Raw genomic sequence first — 7,356 nt, 5'->3', positions numbered from 1 at the left:
TTTTACCCCCCTGCTAATTTATTTTCTGAAGAAACTAGATCATTTGCCTTGTATAGTTTCTCAGAGCCTAGTTTTTGCTGACAATCCCATGGTGTAGTTTAACATGCTCCTCTCTTTTTGGTATTTCCTATAAATTGGTAGTTGGTACCCAGAGGCTTGATCAGATTGTTGTGTTGTGTTTTGCTAAGACTACTTACAGGTGATTAATATTGAGACACAACACTGAGGTGTCTTTTTATGATCTTAGCAACAATTGTTCAATTGATCTATGAATCCACTAACAATTACAAAATCCTATTTCTTCCTTTACTAGCCAAAATATTTTTATAAACAAAACTTCCCTTTACTATGTGGTTTCCCATGTTACAGTAAAGAAGGGCAAGATAAATGCTTCTTTCTTTCTCTTTACTGGTTTCAAAATAATGAGTTGGTTCCCTAGCGTTCTGCCATGATAACCTATGAGTTTAGGTGGGGTGTGTGTGTGTGTGTGTGTGTGTGTGTGTGTGTAGCATATTTGATATACTTAAATACAGTTAGGTTGTACTCTCGTTGATGCTCAGATTGCTCCATGCCTGGGATGTGGGAGCCTCTGATACGACCCCAGTAGTCTGATCGCTTGCTTGCTGTCTGCCACAAAAGGTTCCAAGCTCACCTTGTTCATATCCTGCCTCCCGCCTGAAGTAGCCATTTTCCAAGGAGGTTTTTTGGGGGGTTTGGGGGGGGTACATTCCCAAGTGGTACACAGAGGCCACCGATGACTAGGAGTGCTTCATCCTCATTGGACATTTTTAGGTAGCTGGTTTGTGCACATCGCTCAAGTGCCTTCAAGAAAATGATGCGCCCACGTATCTGCCCACAGTAGCAGAGACCCCAAAACACCACATTCATCTAATCCTGGAGAAAACATTTATTTTAAATGTGTGGACCATTTGATGGGTGAAAAATGGAAAAGCTACTTTGGTTTTCACCTGTATTCCTTTCACTATGATTAAGATAGATGACCGTTTGTTCATGTACTTACTGACCATTCGCATTGCTTTTAGCATGGTGCCTAAAACGTAGCTGCTCAATAAATATTTGTTAATTGAATAAGCTAATTGTATGTTCGTGTCCTTTGCTCATTTGATAATGGATGAGTCATTTTTCTTACTATAAAGAACTACTTTTGACAGGAATAAATGTGTATAATGTTCCTAGCACGGTGCCTGAAATTCAAAGTGTTTCCTGCATTGTTAAATGCATACATTGTCATTTATGTCTCTAGCTTGGCTTCTTCCCCGACCCCCCACCCCCACTTTAAAAGATAAAGAAATTGAGAGTCAAAGTGTTTAAGTAGCTTGTCCAAGGCCTCATAAGTGGAGAATCCTAAATTATAAGGGCAAGGGCAAGATAGGGTAGAGTTTCGTGTGCATGTAAAACTTCACAAATGTGTGGCTGTGAAAAGGAAAAATCAGTGTTGTTGTTTTTTTCAGGTAATCTATAAAATGCATGGTCCTAACACAGAAAGTATCAAGTCTAGGAACAAAAGTATGAAAGGTTTTAAGATCTTTTTTTCTTCTTAATAGGAATCTTTAATTTTGTTTTGTTTTGTCCTTATAAAAAGTAAAAATGCTCAAATAGAAGAATACGAAGAGTATAGAAAACTATAAGGAGAAAACATTTTTAGTACCTCATGCAAACATGCATGTTATCATTTTTTCATATTTCCTCTTAGCTTCTAAGTTTTTAAAAATTCATACATTATTATGGAAAACCAAACATGCACAAAAGTAGGAAGTACAGTAAACTCTCATGATTCTCCTCACCCTGCTATAAAAACTGTCAGCCCATGGCTGGTCTCACCTTGTCTAAATCTACACCCACTTCCTCTTTCACTGGATTCTCTTGAAAGCAGAATTTAGGTCAGATGATGATATCAGTAGATATTTCAGTAATTATCTCTAAAAGATTTTTAAAACAACATAAAGGGGTGCCTGGGTGGTTCAGTTGGTTAAACATCCAACTCTTGGTTTCAGCTCAGGTCATGATCTCACGGTTTGTGAGTTCGAGCCCTGTATTGGTCTCCACACTACTGGTGCAGAGCCTGCTTTGGATTCTCTCTCTCTCTCTCTCTCTCTCTCTCTCTCTCTCTCTCTCTCTCTCTCTCTCCCCCCCCCTCCTGCCCCTCCCCACCTTCCATGTACTCTTTCAAAAATAAAGAAATTTTTAAAATAAAATAAATAACATAACATATATATGTGTAGAAATTTATAATCCTGAGTCAGTAAGGAGAACCATAAAATTTTCTACTAACTCTGGTTTAAGCTGATACTTTTGATTCTCATTGTGTTTGCAGATAGTTGTTTCCTATTATTAGGAGAATTAGGAATTTAGAAAAAGGTTTTCTTGTGAACAACATTCTTATCCAAAAGCTCTCTCTTCAAAAAGGAAAATTTTTCAGGACGCCTGGCTGGCTCAGTTGGTTAAGTGTGTGACTTCGGCTCAGGTCATGATCTTGAAGTTTGTCAGTTCAGGCACTGCATTGGGCTCTTATGCCGACAGCTCAGAGCCTGGAGCCTGCTTCCCATTCTGTGTCTCCGTCTCTCTCTGTCCCTCCCCAACTTGGGCTCTGTGTGTGTGTCTCTCTCTCTCTTAAAAATAAACACTAAAAAATATTTTTAAGGAAAGTTTTTCAGATGCAACTGTGAAACGTGAAGATTGCTTTGTTGTTTTTATTTAAAAAATTTTTTAGTTTATTTATTTTTGAGAGAGAGACAGTCAGACAGAGTGCAAGCAAGGGAGGCGCAGAGAGAGAGGGAGACACAGAATTCAAGGCAGGCTCCAGGCTCTGAGCTAGCTGTCAGCACAGAGCCTGACACAGGGCTCGAACCCACGAACCGTGAGATCATGACCTGAGCTGAAGTCAGACACTTACCCAAGCCACCCAGGTGCCCCTAGTTAGTTATTTTTTTAAAGAGGCTTCATGCCCAGTGCAGAGCCCAATGCAGGGCTTGAATTCAGGACCCTGAGATCAAGACTTGAGCTGAGATCAACTGACTGAGCCATCCAGGTTCCCCAAGGTAGAGTAACTTCTAAGTGTGGAATCTTATATCTCTATCTATCTAAAAAATGGGGGGGAGGGGGTTGGCAAAGGGAAGGTTTCCCACCTCCATCTCCCTACGAAAACATTCTATCATTTGCTAAATTTATTAATTCAAATTTTCTACCTATTATCACTTGTTATTTGTTCAACAAATATCTGACTGCCTCTTAGGAGCAAAGTAGCATGTACAATTCTCTATACATCAACAATTTAGAATTAAGGCAAGAGTTGTACCAGTTTAGTCATCTTTTAAAAAATACAAACAGGTGCCTGGGTGGCTCGGTCGGTTAAGCGTCCAAACTCGGCTCAGGTCGTGATCCTACAGTTTGTGGGTTCGGGCCCCGCGTCGGGCTCTGTGCCAACAGCTCAGAGCCTGGAGCCTGCTTCCCATTCTGTGTCTCCCTTTCTGCCCCTCCCTCACTCATGTTCTGTCTCTTTCTCTCAAAAATAAAAATAACCATTTAAAAAAATTACTGACTAAAAAGTTCCCATGGGGGGACACCTGGGTGGCTCAGTCGGTCGGGGGCCTGACTCGGGCTCAGGTCGTGATCTTGGGGTCCTGACTGCAAGCTCCGCCTAGGGCTCCCTGCTGCTGTCAGCCTGTGGGCGCAGAGCCCGCCTCCCATCCTCTGTCCCCCTCTCTCTGCCCCTCCCACACTTGCGTTCTCCCAAAAATAAATAAATATTTAAAAAACCAAAAACTCTAGTGAAGGAGGATTCCATAAGCCATTCCAAAGACTTCATTTATTTTAATTGTGGAAATAAAGTTTGATGGTTCACTTTTGTTAGATTCGTCAGCAGCATTAACGGTGCAGCAGCTTGCTGTGCTACACCTGGAAATCTCTCGGGCATCTCGAATGTAATGTCTAAAACCAGATTTTTTGTTAACATTTATTTATTTTGGGGGGAGAGTGCAAGCAGGGGAGGGGCAGGCAGAGGGGGACGGAGGATCTGAACTTGGGTCTGTGCTGACAGCCGCGAGTGCCGGGCTCAAACTCACAAACTGTGAGATCATGACCTGAGTCAAAGTTGGACAGCAACTGACTGAGCCAGCCAGGCGCCCCTAGAACCAGATTTATAATGCCACTCTCCCTACCACATAGCTCCAAAAGGGTCTTTGCTTCCATAGTTCCGATACATCTTGTTTCCTGATGTCACAGTCGGCCTGGTCTCCCAAGCTGGAAAGAGGCGGTCAGCCAGGACGTCTTCTCTTCCACATTTAAAGTAATGGCTTTATGAGGCACGTGGGTGGCTCAGGTGGTTGAGCTGCGCGTCTGACCTGCTCGGGTCATGATCTCACAGCTCGTGAGTTCGAGCCCCTCATCAGGCTCTGTGCTGACAGCTCACAGCCTGGAGCCTGCTTCTGATTGTGTCTCCCTCTCTCTCTGCCCCTCCCCTGCTCACAATTTGTCTCTCTTTCTCTCTCTCAAAATAAATAAACACTAAAAAAAATTAAAATGGTAGCTTTAGAATCTGGTTGAGCTCTGTCACTAGCTAGATGACGGGAACCTAGCCCCTCTAAGCTTCAGTTTGGAGCTCAAAGTTACATCATAGAATTATCATAAAAACTTATATGTGAAGGTGTGCCTAGCAGTGTTTTCAGCACTTGGAAAGCCTAAAATCCGAAAGGAAACTTTGATATTATATAACAACTCAAAGGTAAGTGATTGCAGGCACACCTAAACTGAGCCATCCCTAGTTCCACAATTAAGTTCCTCTAACTCTGTCCTCTCTCTCAGTGAATGGCCCCCATTGTCTGCCCAGGACCCCAGGCCAGACCCCCAGGGACCATCCTTGGCCTCCCTCCCTGAAAATTTTGAAATCAAGTGTACTTTTCCACTAGGGCATGTCTGGAACGTACGTATCCCTTTCCTGGGTCCCATAAAGATGTACATTAGAGTAATAGACCCTGCAGCCAGAATCCTGGGGTTCATAGCCAAGGGCTGCTACTTTACTTACTGTGTGACCTTGGACCAGTTTCATAATTTGTATCCCGGCGGTAGTTTTGTTGTAATGATATAAATAATATATGCTTTGAACATTCCTGGAACATGGTCAAAGATGAGTACATTTACTTTTATTGAGTTTATTTACTTTTATTCTTGGAAATAAACGAATATTGAGTACCCCCCATATACCAGGCACTCTTCTGGACACGGGACACAGCAGTGGACAACACAGACAAAAAGTCTCACTTCTGTGGAGGGCTTATGCCGATGGGGGAAGAGAGACTCACACTGTGAGTTAAGTTTGTAGTGTATTGGAAGGTGGGATGTACCAAGCTGAAAAAAAGCAAGGGAAAGGAGATTGAGAATGTGAGAGAGGTTGCAATGATAGCTATCACTATTTATTATCATTACCAAATTATGTAATAATTCTATTCATTAATTCATGTTTCTTATTTATTAGTAACATATTGTTACTATTTATAATTACAAAGTGCTATTATGCAGTATAATCAATAATTATTTTTGATCATTATTACAATTTTTATTATTACCTAATTCAGCCCTCATCATCTCTTCTCTGCCACCAAAGTGCCCGATCTCAAATTAAACAGAAGCACGTCACATCAATATTCTTTCCACACTTAAGGAATAGAGGCCACGCTCGCCAATTTAGCATGAATTCTTCCCTGACCCCTCAACCTGGGACCTATCCCCGTGAGCCCGCCAGCTCCATCTCTCAGCCCTGCCACTGGAGGCCCTGAGCCACTGCGGCTCATCCTCACGGCGCGCTACCTCCCGTAACGGGCTCGGGGAGAGAGAAAGGAGAGGGGGGTACTCTGCAACCATAAAAATACTAAACATCAAGGTTCCGGGCACTATTCTAGTCTTGATAAACACACTAGATGCATTTAGGAAATAAAGAAAGATAAATAAGTAAGTAAAGGAACATAAGTATGTAAATAAGTAAGTAAAGGAACAATTTAGAGTCCGTTTTAGTCACCAAAGTTTCTTGAGACGTTATTCAGGTAATTATCAGTGTCAAATTAATCATGACTTTATCATTGTTTGCCTGACAGAAAACATCCACTTCCTAAGATAGGGTGTCAGCGTCATCAGTTTACTTGGGTCAGCTTCCTACTTTCTGTTCTCATGTGTCCCCAGTGGAAGCGTTCTCTCTGGGGATAAAGGTCTTCAGATCAGCAGAGCGCAAAGTTACCAGGAAAGTAAGAAAACATTCTTCCAGTTATTGGACATCACGATGAGAAGAACCGCTCGCACTTCCATCACTGATTCCCAGACCCACATATTCTGCTATGCGGGAGGCAGCACCACGTGATGGTCCCTGGGTCACAGCACATACGGAATCCCGTGAAAACTGAACTCCATCTTTCCAGATTGTTGATTCCCAACTGGCACCGTAACTGAGTCTTCAGTAAGCCATCCACCTTTCAACTGGGCTAGCTGCCTCCGGATGAGCGGGTATGTAGTGAGACCAAGAAATTTCATGGGCATGAGACCATCACTGCACTGTCTTTGCTGTGACATGACTTCCTTAACCAGATACAATGCTCCAAAGGATCTCAGGGAGGTGAATAAAGCATTCGGTCAGTCCCATATGCATCCATTCCCGTAAGGATAAATCTCTCCCCAACCAACCTGCCAACAAGTGGTTAGTGGTCCCTACAGGGACGGTTCCTTATCAGGGACACTATTTTGGTGTCTTCTATTGGCAGATTAAGCATTTGGCTAACTGGTTAGTATTAACTAGACCAACCTTGGTGAAGGGAAGGCCACATTGTCGAATCCATGTATAATTTCCACCCATGCCACCATGACCACTTTGTTCACGAAGAAAGCGCTGGATGGCTGGGGAAGAAGGCTGAATAACACCATTTTTGTCCACCTGATTATTGAGAATCTCCTCGGCAATGGAGGCCTTGAAAGCCTGTGCCTATCAAACAGCTCAATGCACATACCTCTTCCCAGAATTCTTTGTCACCAGTTTTCCAATATTGTTTCTTCCAAGTCCCTTGGAACTGACACTAGCAACTGCCCACACACCCATGCAGATACACACTTCTGGCTATCTCTCAAACCAGACAAATGAGCAAAACCAAATATATTGTTCAAAATCCTACCCGCTGAGGGGACTTGTTTTCCACCACTGTCCTTTAGGATCACCTCTGAGGAAGGTTGTAATGCCATAGCTATGAACTTTTCAAGTGGTACCAGCGTATCATGCAGACACATCTGTTTCCAGGCTTGAGTTTTCCTCAGTCACCCCATCCTAAGGAACATTCCATGTGACCGTAGGCACGGAGGAAT

This window comes from Suricata suricatta, chromosome 16 (assembly GCF_006229205.1).
Source record: "Suricata suricatta isolate VVHF042 chromosome 16, meerkat_22Aug2017_6uvM2_HiC, whole genome shotgun sequence".
Taxonomy (NCBI): domain Eukaryota; kingdom Metazoa; phylum Chordata; class Mammalia; order Carnivora; family Herpestidae; genus Suricata; species Suricata suricatta.
This window is presented reverse-complemented; position numbering follows the sequence as displayed.